The sequence below is a fragment of the Xenopus tropicalis genome, chromosome 7 (genome assembly GCF_000004195.4).
Source record: "Xenopus tropicalis strain Nigerian chromosome 7, UCB_Xtro_10.0, whole genome shotgun sequence".
Lineage (NCBI taxonomy): Eukaryota > Metazoa > Chordata > Amphibia > Anura > Pipidae > Xenopus > Xenopus tropicalis.
The window spans coordinates 124,815,933-124,824,895 of NC_030683.2; the positions used below are offsets into that span (position 1 = coordinate 124,815,933).

An 8,963-nucleotide genomic window follows, 5' to 3' on the forward strand; every position below is an offset into this window, starting at 1 on the left:
TTCTAACAATAGACCAAGAAAACTAAGCCAGTGATCCCCAACCAGTGGCTCGGGGGCAACATGTTGCTCACCAACCCCTTGGATGTTGCTCTCGGTGCCCCCAAACCAGGTAGTTATATTTGAATTCCTGACTTGGGGGCAAGTTTTGGTTGAATAAAAACAAGATTTCCTACCAAATAAAGCCCCTGTAAGCCTATAGTGTGCATAGAGGCTGCCTAATAGCCAATCACAGCCCTTATTTGGCTCCTCCATGAACGTTTATGGTGCTTGTGTTGCTCCCCAAGTCTTTTTACATTTGGCCGTGGCTCACGAGTAAGAAAGGTTGGGGACCCCTAATTTAGACACAGGAAACAATAAAAACAAATAACTCCCCCGTTACAAATTAGCGTTCCCCTAAATATGCTCTCTAGTTAGCGCTGGCTGGAATTTCCCAAACATTAGGTCCAATCAAATGCAAGAAAATGTTGCAGGTTCAATGGTAGGAGCTTAAGTGGGACAGGTACTGGCCCAACAGGTTAAGTCAAACAGTTGGAAATTCCAAAATGTATAAAACCAGTTCAACGTGACATTAACAAAGCAAAATAATCAAAAACAGAACTGTATACCCTATAGCGTCTAAACTGGATTGGGCTCGAACAAGGTATTTTTACAGCCCACAGTCCAACAGGCATATATGCATTACAGGTATGGGACCAGTTTTTCCGTAATTTGGTAATCCATACCAAAAATTAATTAAACATGAATTAAACCCAACACCAATAAGGATTAATTATGTCTTAGTTGGGATCAAGTACAGGTACTGTTTTATTATTACAGAGAAAAGGGAATCATTTAACCATTAAATAAACCCAATAGGGCTGTTCTGCCCCAATAAGGGGTAATTATATCTTAGCTGGGATCAAGTAGAGGGCACTGATTTAAAAATGCAATTATAGGAGATGACTTTCCCATAATTCAAGTTTTCTGGATAACGGGTGTTCAGATAACAGATCCCATACCTGCATATCCTTTTCATACAGTCCAACATGAATGTTTGACATGAGATTCTTAGAGTGTTGCACATAAAGACATATAAATAGTCTCTATGGGAACCCTCACAGGAGCAAACCATTGATTTGTGCCTTAAATTGCTTTGTCCATTGATCCCGAGAACAAAAACTCCCTAACTACAGAAATCTATTTTATCCGGCCGTCGATTCACTTCTAAACCATATACCTGGGTGAAAAGTGTAAAACTGGGGCATCATTTCTAGAAAAATAAAAAATGCTAAATACCTCCGCCTGTTTGTACGTTTTAAAGGACACGTCAACCCCAAAAAATTACTTAGAAATAGGTTTTATTTTACTAGGCAAAAAAATTATTTTTTGGGTTGACTTGTCCTTTAGCTGGTGATAACGGCTATCCATTCTCTAAATCAGCACAGAGCCCAGATAAGACATGGGCAGAGGCAAACACGCTGCAATTAAAGTCCGGACTTCTGCTTCGAAGACAAAGAAACAGCTGCTGTGCCGATCCGCCGCTCCCTTTTGTGTCTTTCTGGGCTTTAAATATCACTAAAATAAATCTATGGGAAGGGCCCCCGGGGGCCAGACAAGAGCAACTTCACGAAACGAGCCAAAAAGCCAGCAGCATCATTTAACTCCCATCTCCCAGCAGCTGATGAAAAGCCCACTTACAGACACCTTATCCCGGGTAAGGAGCTTATGCCTTTAGTTAAGTCGATCCCTTTTTCTCACAAGAGCCAGAATAATGAAAGCACTGGGAGGGGGGTATATGGGGGATACTGATAAATGAACATCCCAGTGCAATGCATTGTGGGTTGTGCAGTTCCTGCATGCTGTCTGTAAGCTGTGGAGAAGTTGTTACAATTCGTAACATCAGTGTTTTAGTCCCTCCTCCCCTGCCAGGATTTCAAAGGATGCAGAAAGAGAAGGATTTCAGCATTTAAAATGATATTTATTCCTACTTTTTCAAGGAACAGATTACAGTGATAGGTATACAGGTATAGGACCCGTTATCCAGAATGCTCAAGACCAAGGGTATTCCAGATAAAAAAAAAATTAAACATTAATTAAACCCAATAGGGCTGTTCTGCCCCCAATAAGGGGTAATTATATCTTAGTTGGGATCAAGTACAGGTACTGTTTTATTATTACAGAGAAAAGGGAATCATTTAACCATTAAATAAACCCAATAGGGCTGTTCTGCCCCAATAAGGGGTAATTATATCTTAGTTGGGATCAAGTACAGGTACTGTTTTATTATTACAGAGAAAAGGGAATCATTTAACCATTAAATAAACCCAATAGGGCTGTTCTGCCCCAATAAGGGGTAATTATATCTTAGTTGGGATCAAGTACAGGTACTGTTTTATTATTACAGAGAAAAGGGAATCATTTAACCATGAAATAAACCCAATAGGGCTGTTCTGCCCCCAATAAGGGGTAATTATATCTTAGTTGGGATCAAGTACAGGTACTGTTTTATTATTACAGAGAAAAAGAAAATCAGTTTTAAAATTCTGAATTATTTGATTCAAATGGAGTCTATGGGAGACAGGCTTTCCGTAATTTCTGGATAACGGGTTTCCGGATAAGGGATCCCATACCTGTATTAGGGGGTTTGTGTGTTGTGTGGGGCCGGCATTCCCCCTTTCAAGCACCTCGTCTGCACAGATTTTATAATGAACCCTGTTGCATTTTTTTGCACCGTTAAAGTACGGTGCTCTTGTAGGATCAAAATGCAAAAAGATCCCACACACAGCAGGGGGCGGGGAGCAGTGATAAGGGGAATAACTCTTATACAACTCTATTTCTTCCAAAGTAGCCACATTAAAGGCTTAAGGTGGCCATACACTCACTAAATATCTCATGAGATAATATCGGTGGGCAGCTTTAGGTTTGGTTGGTCTTGGTGCATTCAAGGTGAGTGTACCAAGTGGCATCAGGGAATGATGGTTCTAGAGCGCCTAGATGGTACATACCAAACTGCCATCATGGGGGGGGGGGGGGCGGACCTCAGACATTTTTAAACTATTCTCACATTACAGCAGCCTTAGGGGAACTGTGTAACCATACAACAAACACTAACTCAAACACTTGGCACACCGGCACATACCGTAACGCCGCATCGCAACTCTCCAACCAATAAAAACACATGGGGTTTCATTCAGTTGGTTCCGCTTTACACAATCTTTATGAATAAACAGTATATTCCATACCCACAGAAACAAGCGCTGGCCAAAGTCACAACAAAAAGCAAACACAACATGAGGGCAGAAAGGTAAGTCTGTAGAGGAAAAAGCAAATAATGAAGGTGATGGACGGAGACCTTTATGGTGTTATAAAGAGGAGCGTAAACAGGATGGAGGCTAGGCAGGTCTGTAGGGGGCACATATAATGGGGGCAGTTAAGGTAACTTTGGGGGCAGGGGCCAGTTAAAGTGACACTCGGGTGGGGGTGGGGAGCCATATAAAAACAGGCTGGGTGTCAGTTCAGTTTCACACAGAGGAGAATACGGGGTGGGGTGAGAAGGACAGGTGTTGCCCTGCGGAGATCAATAGACAAAAGTGTAAGTGGGTGTGAGCCGGGCCAGACATAATGCCGGGGAGATACATTCCGAAACAGTGTTACAGGGGGTCCTACTCACAGGTTATAAAGGGGGTTCAGACACACAGATAGAGGGGTGGGGGGCTCAGACACACAGATAGAGGGGTGGGGGGCTCAGACACACAGATAGAGGGGTGGGGGGCTCAGACACACAGATAGAGGGGTGGGGGGCTCAGACACACAGATAGAGGGGTGGGGGGCTCAGACACACAGATAGAGGGGTGGGGGCTCAGACACACAGATAGAGGGGTGGGGGGCTCAGACACACAGATAGAGGGGTGGGGGCTCAGACACACAGATAGAGGGGTGGGGGGCTCAGACACACAGATAGAGGGGTGGGGGCTCAGACACAATAAATTGGGAGGTCAGACAGAAAAGTTTGCAGGGTAACTGGTATGTATGTATGTATGTATGTATATCATTTATAAAGTGCTACTTATGTACGCAGCGCTGTACAGTAGGATACATTAATACAAACAGGGGGTTATTAAGATAATAATAGATAAAAACACAGTATAACAATAAATACAAATAAATACAAGGTACAGTTGCAATAAGTTAAGTCAAAGAGACAAGAGGATAGAGGTCCCTGCCCCGCAGAGCTTACAATCTACAATATTACAAGTCCTAAGTCTCAGTGGTAAAGAGGTGGAAACCAGACAAATGATATTTGGGAGGGGAGTGGGGGCACAGGCTGGGGGAGTGATACACACACAGGTCTGTAGGGGATATTGTTGCAGACAATAAGGTGGTCTCAGACACAACAAATTGGGGGCCCAGATACAATGACACTCGGGGGGGGGGGGGGATTTCACTCACAGAAGAGAACAAATGGAGAGTCTGACAGACTGTGGGAAGGCAAAATGCAGACAATAAGGTGGGCTTACAGGCTGTGTGTGTGGGGGGGGGGGGGTACACACCCAAAGACACACTGGGGGCCTGAAATACACAGTGCAAATGAGGGGTTATTATATGCACAGAAGAGAATAAATACACACAGGGCACAGAACGGGGGGTGGGGGGGCTTGTTACAACGCAGGCAATAGGGGGACTGGATACAAAGCAAGGAGGGAGCTCTGCAGACATTTGGGGGGCTCAGTACATGGTAGCCAATAAGAGTGGCTGGGTACAAAAAGGCAATAAGGGGGGGCTAGGTACAAAGCAGGCAATAAGGGGGGCTAGGTACAAAGCAGGCAATAAGGGGGGCTAGGTACAAAGCAGGCAATAAGGGGGGGCTAGGTACAAAGCAGGCAATAAGGTGGGCTAGGAACAAAGCAGGCAATAAGGGGGCTAGGTACAAAGCAGGCAATAAGGGGGGGCTAGGTACAAGGCAGGCAATGGGGGGGCTAGGTACAAGGCAGGCAATGGGGGGGGCTAGGAACAAAGCAGGCAATAAGGGGGGCTAGGAACAAAGCAGGCAATAAGGGGGCCTAGGTACAAGGCAGGCAATAAGGGGGGCTAGGTACAAGGCAGGCAATAAGGGGGGCTACGTACAAGGCAGGCAATAGGGGGGCTAGTAGGGGACCCAGTACAAAGCAGTAACATATAGGGGACCCAGTACAGAGCAGTAACATATAGGGGACCCAGTACAAAGCAGTAACATATAGGGGACCCAGTACAAAGCAGTAACATATAGGGGACCCAGTACAGAGCAGTAACATATAGGGGACCCAGTACAGAGCAGTAACATATAGGGGACCCAGTACAGAGCAGTAACATAGGGACCAGGGCAGTAACATATAGGGGACCCAGTACAGAGCAGTAACATATAGGGGACCCAGTACAGAGCAGTAACATATAGGGGACCCAGTACAGAGCAGTAACATATAGGGGACCCAGTACAGAGCAGTAACATATAGGGGACCCAGTACAGAGCAGTAACATATAGGGGACCCAGTACAGAGCAGTAACATATAGGGGACCCAGTACAGAGCAGTAACATATAGGGGACCCAGTACAGAGCAGTAACATATAGGGGACCCAGTACAGAGCAGTAACATATAGGGGACCCAGTACAAAGCAGTAACATATAGGGGACCCAGTACAAAGCAGTAACATATAGGGGACCCAGTACAGAGCAGTAACATATAGGGGACCCAGTACAGAGCAGTAACATATAGGGGACCCGGTACAAAGCAGTAACATATAGGGACCCGTACAAGCAGACAAGGACCCGGTACAAAGCAGTAACATATAGGGGACCCGGTACAGAGCAGTAACATATAGGGGACCCGGTACAAAGCAGTAACATATAGGGGACCCAGTACAGAGCAGTAACATATAGGGGACCCAGTACAAAGCAGTAACATATAGGGGACCCAGTACAAAGCAGTAACATATAGGGGACCCAGTACAAAGCAGTAACATATAGGGGACCCAGTACAAAGCAGTAACATATAGGGGACCCGGTACAGAGCAGTAACATATAGGGGACCCGGTACAAAGCAGTAACATATAGGGGACCCGGTACAGAGCAGTATAGGGGACCCGGTACAGAGCAGTAACATATAGGGGACCCGGTACAGAGCAGTAACATATAGGGGACCCGGTACAGAGCAGTAACATATAGGGACCCGGTACAGAGCAGTAACATACAGGGGACCCGGTACAGAGCAGTAACATACAGGGGACCCGGTACAGAGCAGTAACATATAGGGGACCCGGTACAGAGCAGTAACATATAGGGGACCCGGTACAGCATACATGACCCGGTACAAAGCAGTAACATATAGGGGACCCAGTACAAAGCAGTAACATATAGGGGACCCAGTACAGAGCAGTAACATATAGGGGACCCCAGTACAGAAGCAGTAACATATAGGGGACCCAGTACAAAGCAGTAACATATAGGGGACCCAGTGCAGAGCAGTAACATATAGGGGACCCAGTACAAAGCAGTAACATATAGGGGACCCAGTACAGAGCAGTAACATATAGGGGACCCAGTACAAAGCAGTAACATATCAGGGGACCCAGTACAAAGCAGTAACATATAGGGGACCCAGTACAAAAGCAGTAACATATAGGGGACCCAGTACAGAACAGTAACATATAGGGGACCCAGTACAGAGCAGTAACATATAGGGGACCCGGTACAGAGCCAGTAAACGATATAGGGGACCCAGTACAGAGCAGTAACATATAGGGGACCCAGTACAAAGCAGTAACATATAGGGGACCCAGTACAAGCAGTAACATATAGGGGACCCAGTACAGAGCAGTAACATATAGGGGACCCAGTACAAAGCAGTAACATATAGGGGACCCAGTACAAAGCAGTAACATATAGGGGACCCAGTACAGAGCAGTAACATATAGGGGACCCAGTACAGAGCAGTAATATATAGGGGACCCAGTACAGAGCAGTAACATATAGGGGACCCAGTACAGAGCAGTAACATATAGGGGACCCAGTACAGAGCAGTAACATATAGGGGACCCAGTACAGAGCAGTAACATATAGGGGACCCAGTACAAGCAGATAACAAGGGAGGCTCAGTACAATACAGGACTCAGGGTCCCAGAGACACAGTGGGATCCCAGGAAGCCAAGTTACAGGAGAAGTAAGTGTAAGCGGAAGGAGTTGCGGGACCCCCCGGCCGCTCCCCCATCCCCTGAGGCCCGTTATAAGGGCGGAGCCAATGCCTACCTGTAGCCGGCAGCTCCGGGGACTCCAGGCGGAACCCAGGGACGGGAGGAAACACCTATCACATGTGAACTGAGGGTACAAATCCGTTCCGATGGGCGGGAAGTGAGGGGGTCCCGGTCACATGGGAAGGGGCGGCCCCTACTCACTCGGCTTTCCTCTCGCAGCGTCACACGCCTCTCACGCCCCGAAAAGAAGCGCGGGACCGCGCAAGCGAGAGTGACAGAGGCGCGCCCCCGAGTCCCCTTCATTGGTCAGTCTGCGCAGGCGCAGCTCGGTTGTGTGTGGCTGCCATGGCAACGGCTTGTCCCTGCCAGCCGCTACCTTGTTTTGGGAAGTTACTGTAAATTGACAAGGGAAGAGTGTAATAAAGTGATTTTCTGAGTGATTTCTCACAGATTATGTGCAGTAGTAATAGGTTATGTGGCAGCCCTTATTTCACACTATATAACTTGTCATTTCTACCCATGTTACATAGGGTTGAAAAAGACCAGAGTCCATCAAGTTTAACCCTTCTAAGTAAACCCAGCACCCACACACCCATACTGACCAGTCTATCCACTCACATACACACCCATACTGACCTATCTATCCACTCACATACAGACCCATACTGACCTATCTATCCACTCACATACAGACCCACACTGACCTATCTATCCACTCACATACAGACCCACACTGACCTATCTATCCACTCACACACAGACCCATACTGACCTATCTATCCACTCACATACAGACCCATACTGACCTATCCACTCACATACAGACCCACACTGACCTATCCACTCACATACAGACCCACACTGACCTATCCACTCACATACAGACCCATACTGACCTATCCACTCACATACAGACCCATACTGACCTATCTATCCACTCACATACAGACCCACACTGACCTATCTATCCACTCACATACAGACCCACACTGACCTATCCACTCACATACAGACCCACACTGACCTATCCACTCACATACAGACCCATACTGACCTATCTATACACTCACATACAGACCCATACTGACCTATCCACTCACATACAGACCCATACTGACCTATCTATCTACTCACATATACACCCACACTGACCTATCCACTCACATACAGACCCATACTGACCTATCTATCCACTCACATACAGACCCATACTGACCTATCTATCCACTCACATACAGACCCACACTGACCTATCTATCCACTCACATACAGACCCATACTAACCTATCTATCCACTCACATACAGACCCATACTGACCTATCTATCCACTCACATACAGACCCACACTGACCTATCTATCCACTCACATACAGACCCATACTGACCTATCTATCCACTCACATACAGACCCATACTGACCTATCCACTCACATACAGACCCACACTGACCTATCTATCCACTCACATACAGACCCACACTGACCTATCCACTCACATACAGACCCATACTGACCTATCTATCCACTCACATACAGACCCATACTGACCTATCTATCCACTCACATACAGACCCATACTGACCTATCTATCCACTAACATACACACCCACACTGACCTATCCACTCACATACAGACCCATACTGACCTATCTATACACTCACATACAGACCCATACTGACCTATCTATACACTCACATACAGACCCATACTGACCTATCCACTCACATACAGACCCATACTGACCTATCCACTCACATAC

The 8,963-nt window shown here is 46.5% G+C and overlaps 1 protein-coding gene across 5 annotated transcripts in view; it reads right to left on the minus strand.

Moving 5' to 3' along the window:
• Positions 1 to 7,494, minus strand: part of b4galt3l2 (UDP-Gal:betaGlcNAc beta 1,4- galactosyltransferase, polypeptide 3 like 2) — a 54,910-nt gene extending 47,416 nt beyond the window's left edge. For 4 of the 5 annotated variants that reach the window (XM_031905459.1, XM_031905457.1, XM_004919457.4 and 1 more), the window contains exon 1: positions 7,259 to 7,443. The gene's annotated coding sequence lies outside the window, so the exon portion shown is untranslated. Of the gene's footprint in view, positions 1 to 7,258 lie in introns of all 5 variants that reach the window. The other variant, XM_002941023.4, reaches the window with a different exon arrangement.
• Positions 7,495 to 8,963: the final 1,469 nt, after the last annotated feature.